This window comes from Hibiscus syriacus, unplaced genomic scaffold (assembly GCF_006381635.1).
Source record: "Hibiscus syriacus cultivar Baekdansim isolate YM2019G1 unplaced genomic scaffold, ASM638163v2 tig00110893_pilon, whole genome shotgun sequence".
NCBI classification, from domain to species: Eukaryota; Viridiplantae; Streptophyta; class Magnoliopsida; order Malvales; family Malvaceae; genus Hibiscus; species Hibiscus syriacus.
The window spans coordinates 1795599-1806222 of NW_024062901.1; positions in this window are offsets into that span (position 1 = coordinate 1795599).

Here is a 10624-nt window from a genome sequence, read left to right on the forward strand (position 1 = left end):
CTCACTAATGACATTATAAATTAGCTTTTATATAGAGGCAAAAGACGTCGTTTTGTTGAAAATTTTGATTTTTAAAACTGTGTTGTTTTAACGTCGTTAACTTTTTAACAGTTGAGTGACTAAAAAACTCAATATATTAAGTTCAGTGAAGAATTGAAAAAATTTAAAGTTCAATTACCAAAATAGGAGAGATAGTAAAATTTAATGATGAAATTTATAATTTACCCATAAGATAAAAGGTTAAAAGAGAGCGGATCTCTAAAATAATGACATTCTCTTTTAAGCATTAAAATCATTTGATTAATTCTAGTTATTAGAATGGTTAAACTATAAATAATTAAATACAAATATAATTAATAAATTTGAATTATTGACACATTTGGTATTGTTTTAGTTTTGGGAACTATGGAATACTAAAATTTATATTCGAAGAAGTAAAAAATATTAATTTTTGAATGATTAAAGGATATAATTAAGGAGGGAAGGTCCTCTAAAATTGATTATTAATAGATATTATATGATTGGAGTGATAATAACAAGGGAATTTCCATTCTTTGTGCGCAATTATTTGGTAAGGCACATGGGGTGATTGATCAAATCTCACGCTGCCAGTCAACAGCACTGATTTTTTTAATAAATTTGTCATCTTTTTATGGAAATAGGATCCTGGGGGAAAATTGCAGATCTCCAAGCTACCAACTTGATGGAGCTTTGGATCTTGAACAACTGTATGAGAACATGACCAAGATAGTGGGGGAATATCTCTTTCTACGAGAAAAGGTATACTAAATGAGTAATTATATTGTACTACAGTCTTAATATACGGTTAAAGAAATATCTTATCGAAATTATTAATATTCTTTTAAAATTTCTATTAAAATGCTACTTAAGACATTATTTTTTTACCGGAAATATTAATTTCGTTAACTAATTTTCGATAAAACCCAATATTAACATTTTTGGTAGAAAAAATAATATTTTATGTAACGCTTTATCTAAAAGGTTAAATATTTTAAGTACACACAATGTTAACATTTTTGGTAGAAAATAATATTTTAAGTAGCACTTTACCGGAAATTTTTTAAAAAATATTAACATTTCTGGTAGCGTATTTTTTTAACTGTATATTAAGGCTGCCGTACTTGAGACATTCCGTGCTACATACGCCTATTTATTTCCAATTGTTTTTTTTCTTAATCCAAATATTAACATTTGATTTGGAATAATATTTAATTTGTTTGTACATAGGATTTATAAGAATAAAATCGTTATAATTTAGATTAAGACTTTATTTGTGTCATGTTCATACCTACTATATATTCTCAAACGGTTATTAAAATACAATATACTTTGATAACAGTTTGATTTGTACTAAGAAAATAGTCGCATTGTATAGTGACATGAATAGATTGAAGGAATGTGTGGGTGGAGTTGCATTTCTTGACATTTATAAATCTTTGTATAATTTAGATATTTCGATGATTTAATTTTACATTTTTGAAATTTTGTAATTTCACATTCTCTAAATATTTAATATAGTTTTCAAAATTTATACTTCTTACATAAACTTATGTTTTAGTCTTATATAATAATATCAATTTTTTATTAAATCTTTTGAATTTTTTAAAAATTAATTATATATTTCCTAAAAATATTTCAATAAATCTCTCAAAATATTTGAAACTTTGAAACCTCTAAAAAAATTATTTATTTTTATTAAATCCCCACCACCTGATACTCACTACAATATCCATTTTCTTTATAGAACAACTTATAAATATTAGAAGACAGAGTGACTAAAATGAAATTTTATGTTAGAATTTATTTATATGTCATTCAAAGTGAAATCTAAAATCCATTTATAAAGATTTCATGTACATTCGTACCACATAATTATCTAAACTTAGTTTTCTGTTATTTTCAGTAAAATAATAATAATAATAATAATAATAATAATAATAATAATAATAATAATAATAATAATAATAATAATAATAATAATAATAATAATAAAATCATTTAAATGTATCACAACTCTTTAATTATTATTTTTTAGAGATATCATAACTCTTTATTAATAATTAATAGATATAACATTTACAAACAACTACTAGATTTAGTGAGACGAATTATTAGATTTCTTATGTGAAGTCAATGGTTCGAATCCTGATAATTGTGAATGAAACAAATTAGACTGGGAGGGTCGCCTTCATAGTGAGCATCTGCAAAACTCAAAATAAATTAATCAATCAATATATTAGATACATATAATTAATTAAAAAGTAGATACAACATTTAATAACTAATCACTTATAGCTTTTAATGGGTTAATAATCTAGATGGCACCTAATTTCTAAGGTGTTTTCATTTTGATCATTAAAAAGTCCTTTTAATTTAGTTATCTTCGCTAGAGAAATTATTTATTTTAATCACCCAATTATTGAACCCCTGGTAGCATTAGTGATAAACTATCCAATTTATCACCTAAATTTTAGGACGCTTTCATTTTAGTCACAATTTTTAGTATATATTTTAATCTCTCAACCATTAAATCTCCAAATATATGGTGTCATGACATTTGATCAAATAAAATTCACTTTGATCCGTCACATTACTTTTATCCATATTTAATTAGACCTTTTGCCTAACAAACCTCATCACATGCTCCAATCAAACCATTTCACCATTCAAACCATTAAAACTATCAAAATTCCGTCCACAAACCCCTCTATTGAGTACTGATATTGTGATATTTCAAGTTAGGATAATAGTCGATGGGATTAGCTTGGGAAAGAGGCTAATAAGAGGTTGAAGTTTGGTCAAAATAGATTTACCGTGATAGGTTAAAGTAAGTTTATCTATTAAAAATCACTTCAACATCTATTAATTTTTTTTTTCAATTGAATGACTAAAAATAAAAAATTAAATTTGGCGACTAAAATGAAAGTATTTTAAAAATTGAGTGTCTAACGAAATAATTTTACCAATAATAACATTAAAAATTTAACGCATTAAATAAACAACCTTCATAACAACTATGATTAAATTAAAAAGATTTTAATGAAAATAAACACATTTGAAAGGTATTTTACATATAAGGTTACTAATAATATATTATTCTAATTCATTTTTAAGTTACTAATATCAATGTCAACTTACATATAAGGTTATTTTACATTTAGTTACAGGCACAAAATATTTAAGTATTTTCTTTTAAAAATTTACACTATTAAATTAAAATAAATTTAAATCATATCTCAAGACTCAGTTTATCAATGTCTAATTAAATCAGGAATTTAATCAATAAACGAATGAAAAAGGGATATTTAGATGGTCAAGAACTTTAATTTGTTAATGTGTTCAATATTTACACTTTGAGCTCCCAGGAAAAATAAAATAAAAGAAACAAAGCTTGACAAAAATTTGGGAAAGTACAGCTTCCTATATCCATCATCATCGTTCATGAGGACTGCAAGCATGCAACTTAGACGTTAGACTGATGAAAGCGTCTTCTTGCACGGAATCGTGAGGCCGCCCATCGGATGATTGAAACCGAACTCTTCCTCAGCACGGTTAAGCAGTATGGAGAAAGAAGGATGGTTCAAATACGAAATCGGGACGACGAAACGTTTCCGTTGCGCCTCTCCGACATAAACCGCTACATGTCCCTTGGGAACATCGGATTGCTTCCGAGATGTCGTAACCGTTTTTCGGCTGGGACAATCGTTTAATTGTTTTAAAAATAGTTACGACTTTTAATTTTGGAAAATTGGTGATTTTGGAGTAATTTGAAATAAATTAAAAAGAATTAAAAAGAGTCGCCATCAACCTTTGGGTTAGGTAGGTCGAATACCTAAAAACGTCTTTTAAAAACAATTTTAGAAAAATCATTTTTTAAGACAAAAGCTGGCCTGCGTTTACCAAGATTCGTTTAAAACGAGTTCGGGAGTCGGTTACGCGTGGGGAAGGATTAGCACCCCCACAGCGCCCAAAATTAGTACTGTTTCGCTTACACGTTGTCGTAAATGGTGAAAATCATGAATTAAATATAAAATTAAATTATGATCCATTTATTGAATATTAATTAATTTGCTTGATTAATAACTTGAAGGAGTAAATTCAAAAGGACTGAAATGAATATAAATGAATATTACAATCCTAAATACAAATAGAAAACATAAGTATTTAAATTTATAAGACCAATAGAAAGAAAAAACTTTAAGGATTGAAATAGAAAAAATAGAAAATTAAAGGACTAAAATGATATAAACGAAAACTTTAAGTCCTAAAATAGTAATTACCAAAGTTTAAAAGTTCAAAATAATAAAAAAATTCTAAGGATTAAAATGAAACATTTACTCATGCTAAAACTTAAACCATAACTTTCAAAAAGTAATAATAATTAATAATTTTAGTCGAAGCTAAATCCATTTACATAAATAAAGAATAACGTGAAATCAAGAAAAGAATGAAAATTACGGTCATGTTGCAAATGTTAAATATAAAAAAATAGAATTGTCACATGCAAGCATAATATTCATTCTAAACCAAGTATCTGCTCACGGATTAAACAGAGCACTACAGTTAAAATTGTCATTAATCATGCACTCTGCCCAGCAACAAAATTATAGTCAAATATTAATAATATTAAAACATATAAATGGTGATTAAATTCAAAAGTTAAAAAAAAAAATAAAAGCCAAACACAATAATACAATACTTAAATTAATGGTTAAAATGAAGTAATTGAAATATTGTAACCAAAATTAAATATTCACAATAATAATGTATCACGAAATAATATGACTAAAATATAAATATTAAAATTAAATGCTAAAACGAAATAAAGCAAAACTTCAATTGGTGGCTAATATATAAAACAAAAGACAAGGACTAAAATAATAAAACTAAGAACTTAAAAGACTAAATCCGAAAACATCAATATTTAAAGGATTAAAATAATAATTAACCAAACAAAGAACAGTGATAAAAATAAAAAACATTAAAATAACATAACCAAATTAAAACAAACAAGGCAATGACTAAAATGATATATTTCAAATGTTATAGCTTAAATCTAAACATCCCTAAAAATACACAAAACACTAAATTAGTGACCAAAATAAACTGTTTATAAATACAATGACAAAATCGAATATTCACAATAATAATAAAATAACAAAAAATGACTAAAATATAAGTATTAAAGCATTAACGCTCAAATAAAATAAAGTAAACATTTTTAAGTGACCATACTGAAACTTTTACAAGACAGAGACCCTCCCTACATGATTCATCCATGTGTCGAACATATGAAAACCATAAGTGACCAAAACGACGTCGTTTTACTTTATATTTATACTACCTTAAGGGATTTTGAAACCCTTATTTTTCATTTGCTTCCTCCCTCAGCCGTTTTCCCCTTTCTCTGTATCACTCTTTTTCTCATGCTTCTTCACCGAGATGAATAAACGAGGCTCCCCGGCCATCGTAAATCGGTGGCCACAGGGAGCAAAACACAAGGTTGGATATGGCTAAAGGTATGTCTCTTTTTTTTTTGTTCGAATCTGCCCTTGTATTTTTCTATTCGAACCCCCCGATTTGAATATCTCTATATTCTTTTCTTTCTTGTTTCATCCCCCCTCTAATTATTTTTCATATTATTTTCTGTTATTTGTGGGCAACTAGGTTAGATTCGAAAATAATAAAAATGTATATCTATGTTGGTTTTTTTTAATATATATATATATATATATATATATATATATATATATATATATATATATATATATATATATATATATATATATTTCCATACTCTAAGAGAATCGAAAAGAAATTTTCCTCAACTTAATCGAACATGCAAGGATTTAAAGTGAACAAATCAGAAGATAAAATGCATTAAAAATGATGAAAATAATAGAAAAAACAGTAAATAATTGATACCCCTGTTATTGCTTGAATATAGAGTTTACAATGTGTCGTTTGCCAGGATTTTCCCCAATCCCTGTTTCAATCTTTTTTATTCGAATGCTCTATGATATCTCTTCCTTTCCTCCCCTTTTTTCCTCTAATCCTCTGCCTATTTTATGGTTGATATCTCCACCTAATCTTCATGGATGCATCTGTGTTTTCTTCGTTTTTGGTAGGATATTGACAAGTTAGGTATGATTTAGGTGATATGCTTTTGACTTTGCTGATATTGTTTGTTTGTTTTTGCTGTTCAGTGGCCGACATGGTGATGATGATGTTTCAACTTGCTCAGATGTGACTAGCCTTAGTGACTCGTCGGTGGAGAGGCTTGGTATTGTAGGTCTGTTGGGTTCCTTATAATTGGACCACATTTGACCTGTATAAAAATATAAACACACTTAATAATACTAATAATAATAATAATAATAATAATAATAATAATAATAATTTAATAATATTTTTTAACTTTGACAAAAAAATGGGTGTCTACACGAGAGAAACCGGAATGGTGTTTCAAAAGTTGCCTGGAACCTTGGATCATTGCCGGCAAACGGAAACCCATATTTGGTCAACGAAGGTGACTTTAAGCTGAAAGAAGTTGGTATTGCTGTGTAGAGAAAGTGAGAGAAGTGCTTGGAATTGGAAGCTTGGCTTGGTGCATGTATTTATATATTCGTCAGCTGGTTTGCAGTTGTCCACATGGCTCAGATCACTCAACTTGTTAATTAAATTTTATGGTGCAAAACAGGGTTTCAAATCGCGATCGCGGTCGTGTTTTCGGTTATTTCAGATTTATTGTGATTGCGGCCGTCGCGGGCGCTATTGCGGCCGTCGCGGGTAACTCGGACGGCGGCAAAACCACTATATCGCGGCCGAAATCACGATCGTGGACCGTTTTTTGAAGCAAAAAGCCGAAAACAGACCCACTTGCTCCTTCGGCTTCATGGGGGCATGGGCTTTTTCTTTCGTTTAATAATAATCTGAAGACCTAATTAATTTGCATAGATCTGTTTTGAAAAGATTAAAAAGTCTACAGTCTCTATTTACCAATGTGGGGTGCAGAATTATTGGGATTGGTAGGGTCACCAAAGCTTGCAAGTTTTGAGTTACATAATTTGAGGGGCACATGTACACCACGTACACGTGTGTACTGAACTGAATGATTAGATTCACGTGGGCTGACACTCGCATCGCATGCATTGCAAATTTCTTCATTTACTTCAAGGATAACGTTTTGAAGTATAACTAACCCGTCAAGTTGAATTCACTGACGCAAAGGAACTTGCTACTATTTATTAGTAGTAACTCCAAAACTCTCCGTATATATATACTTCATCTGCTCATCCTTATGCCTGCCTACATGCAGTAAACTTTGAACTTTGACCTCATCCATCAGCTTTCTGCTCATCAAGAGTATGAACGGGAACAGAGTGTAATCAAGTGAGGCAACTATTTGATGTAATTTTTTTTATAAAATAACATATAAAATTTGATTTTTTCCATAAAATGTATGTATTAAATCTAAAGAACAGCAAGCTGCTACGAAAGAACAATCAAACAATCACTCCCATAATCCCAATCTACATACTCTTCCTAATGTATTTCACCTGTACCAATTTCATCAATGCAGGCAAGGATTTCCTCCCCACTTCTTTACAAATTCTTAAAGTTTCTACCAGGTTTTAAAAAACGGTCTGCGACGCGATTTCGGTCGCGATATAGCGGTTTAGCCGCCGTCCGAGTTACCCGCGACGGTCGCAATAGCGTCCGCGACGGCCGCAATCACGGTAAATCCGAAATAACCGAAAACGCGACCGCGACCACGATTTGAAACCCTGGTTCTACCCTTTCTTTCCTCCTAAATAAAATAAATGAAAGCATTCCAAAATCTTAAACAAAAAGTATCAACAGACCTTCCCTTGCATCAAGCGAGGGCCTATCCCACTTTAATATCCTAACTAAGTTTTCCCTGCGCACACCATTCTCAACAAAACAAAAAAATGGAACTTGAAAAAGGACATTCAAAGAATATGAACTTTCCTCCGCTTCACTACATAACACCAAATGCTCTCGGTAATAACCCCATTGGACAAAGCCTGTCCTTGGTGGTCACCTATCAAGCAACGCTAGCCACGAAATAATCACATGTCTAGGAACATGCAATGGAAACCAAACTAACCTTGTCAGGGAACCTTATCCTTCTTTCCCCTAATCTCCTGCCATATCTACCGAATCCGCATAATCTGCCTATCAGCAGCAAACAAAGGCTTCGCAACCTCCCTAAGAGAAAAGCTCTTCCTCAAACTCCAGCTTACTTTAGGCTTAGGAGTAAAGCTCCAAACATCATCTCCTTAAATCACATAGCGAGAACCATCATTAGCCAAAAGCTTTCTAAGGAGCCGAAGAAGACAGCTTGGTTCCAACACGTCATATCCTTAAGCCCCAAACCATCTTCCGATTCTTAAACTTAATATTTTTTAATCATAATTTTTTTATAACCACAATATCCAATCTATTAATCAACTAATCCGAATCAAGTACTGCAAATGCAAGAGCAACACTCCTAACCCAATTTGCTCCATTTGTGATCGCTCAATTATTTACAATTTTACAAACTTTTCATCTATAATTAAATTTAAATATTTTTTAAGATAATATAAAAAATATTTGAGATTTAATTAAAAACATAACGTGAATTGAAATTAAGATGATGACATTTGTTAGTACATAACATTGTAATCCCATGATCGAGGAACTAAAATTTTACTAATAATTAAAGTGTAACAGAATTACTTTTTTCTGCTTGCCAAATGACAGTTTGTTAGACAAAATAATTTAGGTTGAAATTTAAATTGAATGATGAAATAAAAAATCAAAATTTAATATTAATTTGGATAAAAGAAGTTCAAAGATTATAGAAAATTTATCAAAATAATGTAGTTTTGATAAGAACTTGCAAGTTCCCAAGTTAACCAAAATAGTCTTTAATAATATAACAATTCGACACTATTTTAAAAATTATGTAAAGTTTAATTCATTTTGCTGTTATAAAGGTTTGATCTTAGTTTTGTGATACCTAAGAGTTTAAGTACATTCTATCAGCAGCGGACATCATTATTGTTTAAATTAAACTTCAAGCGGATACGTATTTTCATCTTCAACCTTTAGATTTTAAGTATGTATAAACAAATAAATTATACGTATTTTTCTCGTCAAAATCATCCCCAAATAACATACTTTAGATACCACTTACTCTTAGTATTTTATGTTTGGATATAATATTAAATTTTAAGTGATATCTCGGTATAACAATTAAAGTTGGGATCGATTTATTGTTCACACATAATACCGAATAATTATTACGTGCTTAATGTTACGAGTTTTGTATTAGGATTCTAATGAATACATGATAGATTGTGAGTATTGTATCATTAGCACTCAGTTGTTGTGACACACTTAGGTGGTTAGGAATTTGTTAGACACCAACTGACTCATGAACTTGCCTTGTATATGTAGTGTCTGGTCTATTTTGAGATATTGCAGACTTATTAATAAACTTGTGAGAGTACTGTTTCTCTTTTCTCTTTTTTGACTCACACGTTTGGTTCAGTCATTGTTTTTAAATCATAACACTTAATATTAAAGTTTCACATGTAATTATATCTTGATCTTCTCCCGTCGATCATCTTCTTTCGAACCGATCCTGCCCTGGTGTTGGCACAATCATTAATTTACCACGACTCATGAGTTTGGTTATTTAGACCTCCTTTTGGGTATGATGTTGCTTTCTCTATCCTTTAAGATTTGGAGTAAAGCAATTCTTCATAAGTACTATATTTGATTGTAATATTGCCTTGTCTTCTTTCAGATTCAGCCACTATTGATAATGATAGGTAATATTTTCATTTTCACGAACATTCAATTGGTTTATTGACTTATCACTTCCATTAATGGCAATAGATCTTGATCATCGCTTTTGAATTTGGAAAGCATCTCAATCCGATAGAATTAAGTTTAGTTAACGTCTTAAGGGAAAAGGAAAAAAAAATTACATACCTATCAGTTAAAAAAAAATTAAAATTTTAGACATAATTCTTAAATTTCTGGATCCACCACTTTTGATTGATAAGATTAATACAACTGCTGTTGTGGGTGTTGTTGGGAGCGTGGAAGTGTAGAGTGCCTATTTGGGCGTTGTCTGTCCTGTTTGTGCCACTTCTTTTTGGCCATATATGTGGGTTAAAGCTGAATCCAACTCTGTTTTTCATGGTGTATTCATTGTTTTTGTTGTTTATTATAGATTTTCTAGGTGATGGTGTGTTTTTGTGAAGAAAGTGGGAGGCTCTATGATGTTTTGAGCATGGTGTGGTATCTCCCTTATGTATTGCCATTTCGGCATTTTTATGCCATTTTCTTGGTTTTTCTTATAAATATATTACATTTTTTGCAGTACGGAAAAAAACAGACATCACAAGTTTTGGGGACAACCAGCCAACAGGCCTCAACAACAACATTAATTCGAATCTTCAGGAATTTGATCCAAAACATACCGGGCCATTCCATTTTTTCTTTATTCTCAAAGTCAAATTCGTTTCTCGTCAACCATAAAATGCACAAAGTTACACCACAAACAAGCATCCATCTACTTTTA